At 43.9% G+C, this 10,280-nt stretch overlaps 1 long non-coding RNA gene across 1 annotated transcript; it reads left to right on the top strand.

The window, feature by feature from the left end:
* The first annotated feature begins 8,858 nt into the window (after positions 1–8,858).
* LOC113127570 (uncharacterized) lies at positions 8,859–9,533 on the top strand. The gene is made up of 3 exons (XR_003295452.1): positions 8,859–9,049; positions 9,140–9,324; positions 9,431–9,533. It is a non-coding gene; the product is annotated as an uncharacterized LOC113127570 (long non-coding RNA).
* Positions 9,534–10,280: the final 747 nt, after the last annotated feature.

Raw genomic sequence — 10,280 nt, 5'->3', positions numbered from 1 at the left:
TCTGACTTCCACAGGATGTGTCCGTCCTCTCCCAGTCCCAGAAATGATTAGTTCACGACTCACTCAACTACGCGTCCGTCCTCAGGTCCTCGTTCATTTGTCACGTGACAGCTACCAAGTCACCGTGGCGCTGTTAAACAACAATGGCAGGGAGGATGCAGGACACGAGTCACTTTATTGTGGTGTGTATTTGCTTTCCTAGGTTTTCACATGGTCTGAATTGCTTGTGGCATTTTGTGTATTATAATATGTCAGCTGAAGCAAACCATGTTGTCTTCAGTATATAGCTAGTGTTTGAGAACCGCGGCCATTTTTACAACGCCCACAAGAGGGCTACAGCGCCACCTGCTGTAAAATGAACGAAATGACACAGCAGTGGTGCGGCTGGTGGCCCTGCAGATCCAGGTAGACTTCAATTACACTCATCTGACTTCATCAAAACTGTGTTCCTAAATAATATGTTCCATACGCCCACTATCAGGGCTAACTTCTGTTTCCTCCTTTTCCACCATCCTAGGCCTTAAAGGATGATTTCCCTCTCAGTCATGTGATCTCACCTTCCACCAATCAGGAGAGGCGTGAGGGGATGCTGCTCAACCTGCTCATTCCCTTTGTATTGACAATGGGGTCTGGAAGCAAAGGTACAGACTTTTTTCTGATCTGAGGCAGTTCATGAATAGTTTTTATGAAATCAATTTGGATGGTGTCTAAGATGCATCGTATCTAACTTATATTTGCATTTTGTCAAGATTTATTTATTCACATGACGTTTATTTCTGGTCTAGTGGCAGCATGCAGTCTTTTAAGTGTTCTGTTTCTGGTCTGGACTGTTATTGCTGGTTACCTTGTAAACAGATTAGAAATCTTAGGGACGATCTAGTATAAACACGTCCGTTCACCTACCGTATAATGAAACTATGTTGTAAAATCAATGACTTTGATCCGTGCAGGTTGTTCCTCCATAAAATGACATTGTCGATCCCACAGTAGGTCTTTATAGAGACACTCTGTGATTGAAATGGCCAAAAAGCAATAGCAGATCGGCTGTACCTGGGCGTCTGTGGTGTTTTCTTTGCAGACAGCCCCCACCTGGAGCAGCCCGAGATCTTCCTGCTGCTGCAGACAGTCATCAATATCCTTTAGCCTCCTGGGATCATCTCCACCTCTCGCACCAAAAACTTCATGCTGGATGCTTCCCCAGCTCACTGCTCCACCCCCGGCGACACAGGGAAGGACCAGCCTGCCGACTCCCGTCACCACATCGACGACCAGCTGGAGCGACGTTTCATCCAACGGCCTCCCTGCAAGAGCTCCCTGTTTGCAGAGTTCGACAATGAACTGAAGATCCTCAAGGAGGCTGTGCACAGCGGCCGATTCCTCGCTTACATTATTAAAACCCCAGCTGACATCATAGTGAAGATTGTACCTTTTGAATTCAGACTGAGATGGACATACTGAATTACAGTTTGTGTTTATTTTCCATTTTACCTTCCACCACCCAACAGCTTACCTGGGCAAAACATCTATCAGCACCGTGGGCACCTCTACGTCAGCATATCGCCTCAGTTTGGCCACGATGTCACACTCCAACACAGGCACCGGCACAGTTTGGGAGCAGGACAGCCAACCGTGACGACAGCCCTCCCAGGACACGCTCAGTCGCACAGTTTTTTTTTTTTTTACATAGACAGTAAGAATAGTGGGATGTGAAAAATATGCTGCAGGTTTGCTAGCTGAGGTCAGAGGGAATACTCTGGCTTCCTACCCTCATAAGAAAGGTGCTCAGCGTGGTGACGCCGTCTGTGTGGGTCCAATGTCTCTGTCCCACCAACCCCCACCCTCCCACTTCGTTTTGAGCACTGACCCTCATGGTCTCAGCTCATCTGCTGTGCTATCTAACCAGGCCCCTTCCTAAAAATCTAAAGAGGGCCCTTCAGCCCCAGGGCCAGGGAGCTCTGTCTCTTCTTCTGTGTTAGCTGTGAGTCTTTACAGTTGATGTGCCATCACCAAAGTCAGCCTCTCTCCCATAGTGTTTCATGCTGTTTACGTGTCTCTCAGGCTTCTCGCTAATCAAATTGGGCGTCCTACTGTGGATACCAATCTGTAGGGACAAGGGGGAACTGGGTTGGCAACCATAATGACACTTTTGTTGTATTTTTTCTTTTTGGTCCAGTTTTATGAAATTGTACTTTTGAGAAATGGATGTCAAATCTGTTAAATGTCGTCAATAGGCAGAGCTGGGGATGCGGTGGCTTTGTGGTTCCTTCGCCGTTACGTATTTCTGCGTCTTTGCGTTTGTGTCCATCTCTGTGATTGAACCAGGGTGGCCAGCGTGCAGAGTGAACCGGGCCAGCAGAACCTCCTGATACAACCTCCATTAGGAAGAAAGCGTGGCCTCAGACAGGTGAGACGCCATCATCGTCTGTCATCTTTTATACAAGCACAAACACGCATACATGCATTGAGGATAATATGGTGGATTTATACATGTATCATGGTCATCGAGCAAGTGCAAAGGCTTTGGAATAATTGTGTTTGTGTATTACAGAGAATCAAGACCAGCAGGTGTCCGCAGGGGAGGGCAAGCCCCTGACTCCCAGCGTCGCGGCCCCTTCAAAGTCCCCCATGTCGGAGGTCACGTCCACTCCCACGGTCAGCGCCGACCTCCACTGCCCTGCAAACAAGCAGGTAGGAGACAATATAAGGGGTACGCTCACTTGAATTTCAAGCATTTTCCAATATCTTAAACCTGTTAATATGGAGACGAAAAGCACTCCTGAAAAAATGTAATTCTTTAGTTGGATAACCCTCCATCTCCCGACCCTCCACCCCAACACCCCCATCCGGGACGTGCTCCCCGTTGCCTCTTTCCCGAACCTGCTCCCCTGTCCCTTTATCCCGCACCTCCTCCCTCCGCCACCACCAGCGCTGCCGTCGACCCCGTTTCTTCCTCCGCCTCCTCCGGGGCCATCCAGGATCAGAAAAAGACCCGGGGACGAGGACACGGCGGCACTCCTTCCACACTGTGACGCCCTGCTGCGGTTCAGCGAGGACGACGGCAAAGAGAATCCCCTCCTCACCCCCCTGTTGACCTGGACCTGGATGAGTCCCATGTTTGATGAGGCGACAGGTAGATTGATTCTCCAACTATTCTATTCTCAGGCAATGACCTGAATGTATAACACAGTTTATTTTTCTGTTATGTTATGTCATCAGTGGTGTTAATGATGACATAAATAAAGATCAGACATTATCAAGTGATTAATATATTGAAGTTAAACATATGTGTAGTGAGAGTAGAGTATATACATCTAAGAAGAAGACGCAAAGTTCATTATATGATATACATGTAGTGTATATTGTATACATTATATACAACAGTCTGGAGATTAGTCATCCAAAGAATGGATTTTTATAAGAAAATATAAGATTTAATTATCGATAATCAAATCAATCAGTATTAATTCAAGTTTATTGTACTTGAATTTAAGTTCTATATTAAAGTTTGTATTAGTGATGTTGTCTTATTCCTTATAACTCATTTCACCGGTGAAGCAATGTGTCATCATTAGCTGTGTTTAATATTATGTGTCCAAGTTTGTGAAGATACAATCATATCTTGTGTGTAGTCTTTACAATAGTAAAGTGGACTTATGCATATGGGTTGAGTTTTTCAAGTGTTACTGTTCCCTTTAAATGTGCCATTTCTGTCTAATTATGTAACTGTGTTAGTGTGTAGCTACAGGAATATATGATATACAATAAACGTCATATTTACGATATCAGCGTTGGATGCATTTTTTGTTCCTTTTTAAAATCATAACTTCAATAACTAAACCATGAATGTTTTTTTGCCAGATCATTTATAGCTTCTCAAAGTGTCCAAATTGGTCCAAACAGAGGTCTTTGATTTGACAGCCAAACAAAGTCTTGGTATTGTCTCTGCCATAGACATGAAATGTTGTTTGGAAAGTTCCAATATCGCATAGACATGTAATCTTAGACGTCGACCAGCAGATGTCGCCATAGTTGATTTGTCCAGCAGATGGCGTCCTTGTTGACCGGCCAACGCTTGGAAACCGTGAACTTCTTTGTGTCCTTAAAAAGGAAGAGGCCCTTCCTTAAAAAAGAGTTTCATTTCATGTAGCACAAACGCTACGAAATAATTTCAGATTGACTTATCAGACTGCCTCAGATGAAGAACAGCATCAAACAGGATATTTTATTGTGGCTATAGTAGGATATATTATTGTGGATTGTAAGATTCCTGCGTTAAAGATTAAAGAAAAAAAATGATTCTACATATCCAAAAAATGTATCTACATTTATCTTCTGCGTCTTATCTTAAAATATACATTATATATTGGATACTATAGTGGCATAGAAAGTAGGTAGATAGGTAGAAAGGTACTTAGACAGTGTAGGTGGCTGGATAGCTCAGCGCTTCGTGCCACTGCCTTTGGTGCAATAGATTGTGAATCAGGGGTTCGAGTCCCGACTGGTCAATGAAAAAACACAAAACAAAAGAGCTAGGACGCCTGGTTGGGCGGGGGGAGTAATGTCCCCCCCATCCAAGATTAGGTAACAAGTCTCCTAAACTTAAACTGAAGATGGCCACTGAAGTGTGACCAAGACCAGAAGACTAAGGCATGCCCCCAACAAAGAAGGCAATGAAAACCCCCCAATTGAACAAGACTTGTTACCTAACCTTGGGTGGTGGGGATGACATTACTCCCCCCAGTGTCCTGGCTGTAATTGGAGATGATTAGACATACATAAGATTTTATATGTGTGTGATAATTATATCTATTATTATTATTTGCATGTACATATTATTTATATTTATATATATAAATATAAATATAGAGATATAGTACTTCTTATATATTAAAAAAATAAAATATTTAATATCTGTTATATTTATATAACATATAAATAATTTCTGTCTAATCATCTCCAATTAGAGCCAGGACACTGGGGCAGTAATGACATCCCCACCACCCAAGATTAGGTAACAAGTCTTGTTCATGCTCTCTCAATTGGGGGTTTTCATTGCCTTCATTGTTGGGGGCATGCCTTAGTCTTCTTTAGTCTTCTGGTCTTCCTCACACTTCAGTGGCCATCTTCAGTTTAAGTTTAAATTTAGGAGACTTGTTTCCTAATCTTGGGTGGGGGGGACATTACTCCCCCCCTCAACCGGGCGTCCTGGCTCCCCCTTGCCGTAGCATTTGTTTTGTGTTTTTTCATTGACCAGTCAGGACTCGAACCCCTGATCCACAATCTCTTGCACCAAAGGCAGTGGCACGAAGCGCTGAGCTATCCAGCCACCTATACATTCTATGTAGACATGCCACTATAGTATCCAATATATAATGTATATTTTAAGATAAGAAGCAGAAGATAAATGTAGATACATTTTTTGGATATATGTAGAATCATTTTATTTCTTTAATCTTTAACGCAGGAATCTTACAATCTACAATAATATATCCTACTATAGCCACAATAAAATATCCTGTTTGATGCTGTTCTTCATCTGAGGCAGTCTGATGAGTCAATCTGAAATTATTTCGTAGTGTTTGTGCTACACACACGTCTATATATGCACATATAGGGTGGCTGGATAGCTCAGTGTTTCGTGCCGCTGCATTTAGTGGAAGAGATTGTTGATCAGGGGTTCGAATCCTGAGTGGTCAATGTATCAATGTATATATTATATATCGAACATACGTGTATATATATATTCTGTATACTGGGCAATAAGCTAGTATATATAATATTTATATGTACACAGATGTACATATAAGAGTTGTTCCGAAGCCACTCCTTTGTTATTTTAGCTGTGTGTTTAGGGTCATTGTCCTGTTGAAAGGTGAACCTTCGGCCCAGTCTGAGGTCCTGAGCACTCTGGAAGAGGTTTTCTTCCAGGATATCTCTGTACTTGGCCGCATTCATCTTTCCTTCAATTGCAACCAGGTCGTGATGTTTCCTGTCAGGATGCTCTCTATGGTGCAGGAGTGTGCAATGCATTCTCTCTCTCTCTCTCTGTCGCTTTACTACGGTGGCCGACAACGCGCTGCAAGAGAGAAACGCCGCAAGAATGAAACGCTGCAAAAGAGAAAACACAACGGAAGTGCGCCAGGCCGATAGGGGGACCCCGAACTCATGGGTGCTATGAACAAAGAACTTTTACAGAGGCGAGAGAGACACATGTAGTGATATAAGTCACGTCTCATTTTGGAGGCTGCGTAATGACGCAGGTTATAGTGTTGAATTGCAACAGAATGAGCGTCCTCTGATGATTGTTCTCATGTGCTAATATGTGCTAACAATGTTCTGTTACATTTGTTTACTTGATCAAAAGTGTCATACAACGTTGGGAGACGTGGGGGGGGGGGGGGGGGGGGGTTGCAGGGTGGGAGGTCTGAAGGTGCTGTAATGACTATAGGTTGTTGTCTTGTTCTGGGTGTTCTTTGGGGAGTCGGTAGGGTGCGCTAGAGGAGATGGGTCAGGGAGGAGAGAAGAAGTGTGTGTGTAGGGAAGAGAGGGAGGGTGAGAGAGAGCTATTTGGTGAGTGGAGTTAGCGTGGCTACGGCTGAAACAGTAGCCTGTTACCTGTTCTGACTAAAAAATGAATAAAGCAAAGTGACAAAAGAACGTCTGCTGGCTGTGAATTTAGCGGGGCATTACAGTACGTTTTACATTTATTATTTTTTAAACACAGCCGTCATGTGTTACAGTATTATAAAAGTACAGTGTTGTAAAAGATGACGGCCAAGTGTTAAGTAATAAATGGAAAACGCACCTTCAGATCTCCCACCCTGCAACCCCCCCCCCCATGTCTCCCAACGTTGTATGACACTTTTGATTAAGTAAACAAATGTAACAGAACATTGTTAGCACATATTAGCACATAAGGTAAAAGTTCTTTGTTCATAGCACCCCTCAGTTCGGGGTCCCCCTATCGGCCTGGCGCACTTCCGTTGTGTTTTCTCTTATGCAGCGTTTCTTTCTTGCAGCGTTTCTCTCTTGCAGCGCGTTTGCCCTTGTCGGCCACCGTACTTTTCTCTTCAATCCGCATTTGATTGACATGTGTGGCGTCTGTCTGCGCTGAGCAGGGGGGAGGGTTACACATACAGCCACATAGCAAACAGACGAACAGGAGGGAGGGACCAAAACAGAAACGGACTGGAAAGGTAAAAAAAGTTGAGAAAATGAGTGACAACAGAAAACGCAGCAAAATCTGGACACATTTCAATTACATTGACCAAACTAAGGCAGAACGTAGAGTCTGCAAGACTAAAATCTCACATAGATCTGGCTTGTAAATAGTTAAACGTTTGTTTTTGCACTTTCTAATTTATTTTTTTATCACTATATAGAGTGTATAAATAAAGGTGGACTTATCATTTTTCATTGGAAAGTGCAAAAACAAACGTTTAACAGACGCCACACGTCAATCAAATCAATCAAATGCGGATTGAAGACAAAAACGACAGAGAGAGAGAGAGAGAGAGAGAAACAAAGCGGCTCCCAATCAGGAGCCTTATTTCTGAGGCCATTGTGGACTGAGAAACAAGGAAATGAATGATGTCTGATATCTGACGTTCATGTATTTGTCACCTGACACCCGACATACATTATTGATTCATGGGATCATAATTAATTAGTGGTCTTTGATTCTTGTAGATGTGTGTAGTGTTATTGTGTATATAATGTAAAGTGTGATTGTAAATAAATACTTTCCAAAATTATATCAACATGTTGATTTTGTGTTATACTCTGCCACAAATCGTTCATCGTCCACAGCTCAGGCTGTGTGGCGAGCTGTACACTCGTTCTCGGATCGGTCCTCGTTCATTTGTCACGTGACAGCTACCAAGTCACCGTGGCGCTGTTAAACAACAATGGCAGGGAGGATGCAGGACACGAGTCACTTTATTGTGGTGTGTATTTGCTTTCCTAGGTTTTCACATGGTCTGAATTGCTTGTGGCATTTTGTGTATTATAATATGTCAGCTGAAGCAAACCATGTTGTCTTCAGTATATAGCTAGTGTTTGAGAACCGCGGCCATTTTTACAACGCCCACAAGAGGGCTACAGCGCCACCTGCTGTAAAATGAACGAAATGACACAGCAGTGGTGCGGCTGGTGGCCCTGCAGATCCAGGTAGACTTCAATTACACTCATCTGACTTCATCAAAACTGTGTTCCTAAATAATATGTTCCATACGCCCACTATCAGGGCTAACTTCTGTTTCCTCCTTTTCCACCATCCTAGGCCTTAAAGGATGATTTCCCTCTCAGTCATGTGATCTCACCTTCCACCAATCAGGAGAGGCGTGAGGGGATGCTGCTCAACCTGCTCATTCCCTTTGTATTGACAGTGGGGTCTGGAAGCAAAGGTACAGACTTTTTTCTGATTTGAGGCAGTTCATGAATAGTTTTTATGAAATCAATTTGGATGGTGTCTAAGATGCATCGTATCTAACTTATATTTGCATTTTGTCAAGATTTATTTATTCACATGAAGTTTATTTCTGGTCTAGTGGCAGCATGCAGTCTTTTAAGGGTTCTGTTTCTGGTCTGCACTGTTATTGCTGGTTACCTTGTAAACAGATTTGAAATCTTAGGGACGATCTAGTATAAACACATCCGTTCACCTACCGTATAATGAAACTAGGTTGTAAAATCAATGACTATGATCCGTGCAGGTTGTTCCTCCATAAAATGACATTGTCGATCCCACAGTAGGTCTTTATAGAGACACTCTGCGATTGAAATGGCCAAAAAGCAATAGCAGATCGGCTGTACCTGGGCGTCTGTGGTGTTTTCTTTGCAGACAGCCCCCACCTGGAGCAGCCCGAGATCTTCCTGCTGCTGCAGACAGTCATCAATATCCTTTAGCCTCCTCGGATCATCTCCACCTCTCGCACCAAAAACTTCATGCTGGATGCTTCCCCAGCTCACTGCTCCACCCCCGGCGACACAGGGAAGGATCTGCACAGAGAAGGTTTAGCCGAGTCCACCAGTCAGGCTGCATATCTGGGTATGACTGAGAAATGGCATCAGCTGATGGCTTTTCTTGTTCCCACCACTTTCTCTTCTAATCCTCTTGCCTTCTTTCTTCCCTGTCCAGCTCTGAAGGTGGTGCTGGTTTGCTACGAGCGTTCGTTAGGGAACCAGTGGTACCGCTTAAGCCTGCAGGTAAAAGAGATGGCTCTGCAGAAGGTGGGCGGCCTGGCCTTCTGGGACTTCATTGACTTCATTGTCTGAACCCGCATCCCTGTCTTTGTCCTGCTGAGACCATTCATACAGTGCAAGGTAAAGGAGTCAAATATCGACGTTAACCTGTTAATCGACAGGTTCTAACATCACCATAAATGCAGCGATCCTCGGGCCGGTCTCAGACATGTCATGCGTTTTGCAGTTGTTGACCCAGCCTGCCGACTCCCGTCACCACATCGCCGACCAGCTGGAGCGACGTTTCATCCCACGGCCTCCCTGCAAGAGCTCCCTGTTTGCAGAGTTCAACAATGAACTGAAGATCCTCAAGGAGGCTGTGCACAGCGGCTCTGGTCAGACATTTGCTCCAAAAATAACATGCAATATTTTGATATGATGGCCTGGATCTGTTTGTTCTATAGTTGATGATTTTGTACCTGGTGTTCAGGCAGAGCCTGAAGTGAAGCCAGAGGTTTCACACAAAGTATGAAATGCGATCATACAAAGATATGTAGCCTGACAGTTATAAGTGTTGATCGTGGTGCGAGAATATTAGTTTTTCTTTCTTGAAATGTTAATGTACAATTCCGATCTTGACTTGTTTATGGAATATGTACAATTAATATTTTGAAAAGGATCAAGCAGCTGTATCCCACAGCCACAGACATTTTTTCTGTGTATTTCTCTGTTGATTTATAGTGTTTGTTTGTTTGTTTTTACATAGACAGTAAGAATAGTGGGATGTGAAAAATATGCTGCAGGTTTGCTAGCTGAGGTCAGAGGGAATACTCTGGCTTCCTACCCTCATAAGAAAGGTGCTCAGCGTGGTGACGCTGTCTGTGTGGGTCCAATGTCTCTGTCCCACCAACCCCCACCCTCCCACTTCCTTTTGAGCACTGACCCTCATGGTCTCAGCTCATCTGCTGTGCTATCTAACCAGCCCCCTTCCTAAAAATCTAAAGAGGGCCCTTCAGCCCCAGGGCCAGGGAGCTCTGTCTCTTCTTCTGTGTTAGCTGTGAGTCTTTACAGTTGATGTGCCATCACCAAAGTCAGCC

The sequence above is a fragment of the Mastacembelus armatus genome, chromosome 2 (assembly GCF_900324485.2).
Source record: "Mastacembelus armatus chromosome 2, fMasArm1.2, whole genome shotgun sequence".
NCBI classification, from domain to species: Eukaryota; Metazoa; Chordata; class Actinopteri; order Synbranchiformes; family Mastacembelidae; genus Mastacembelus; species Mastacembelus armatus.
Note: the sequence above shows the minus strand (reverse complement) of the source record. Positions and strands in the feature narration are given on the sequence as shown.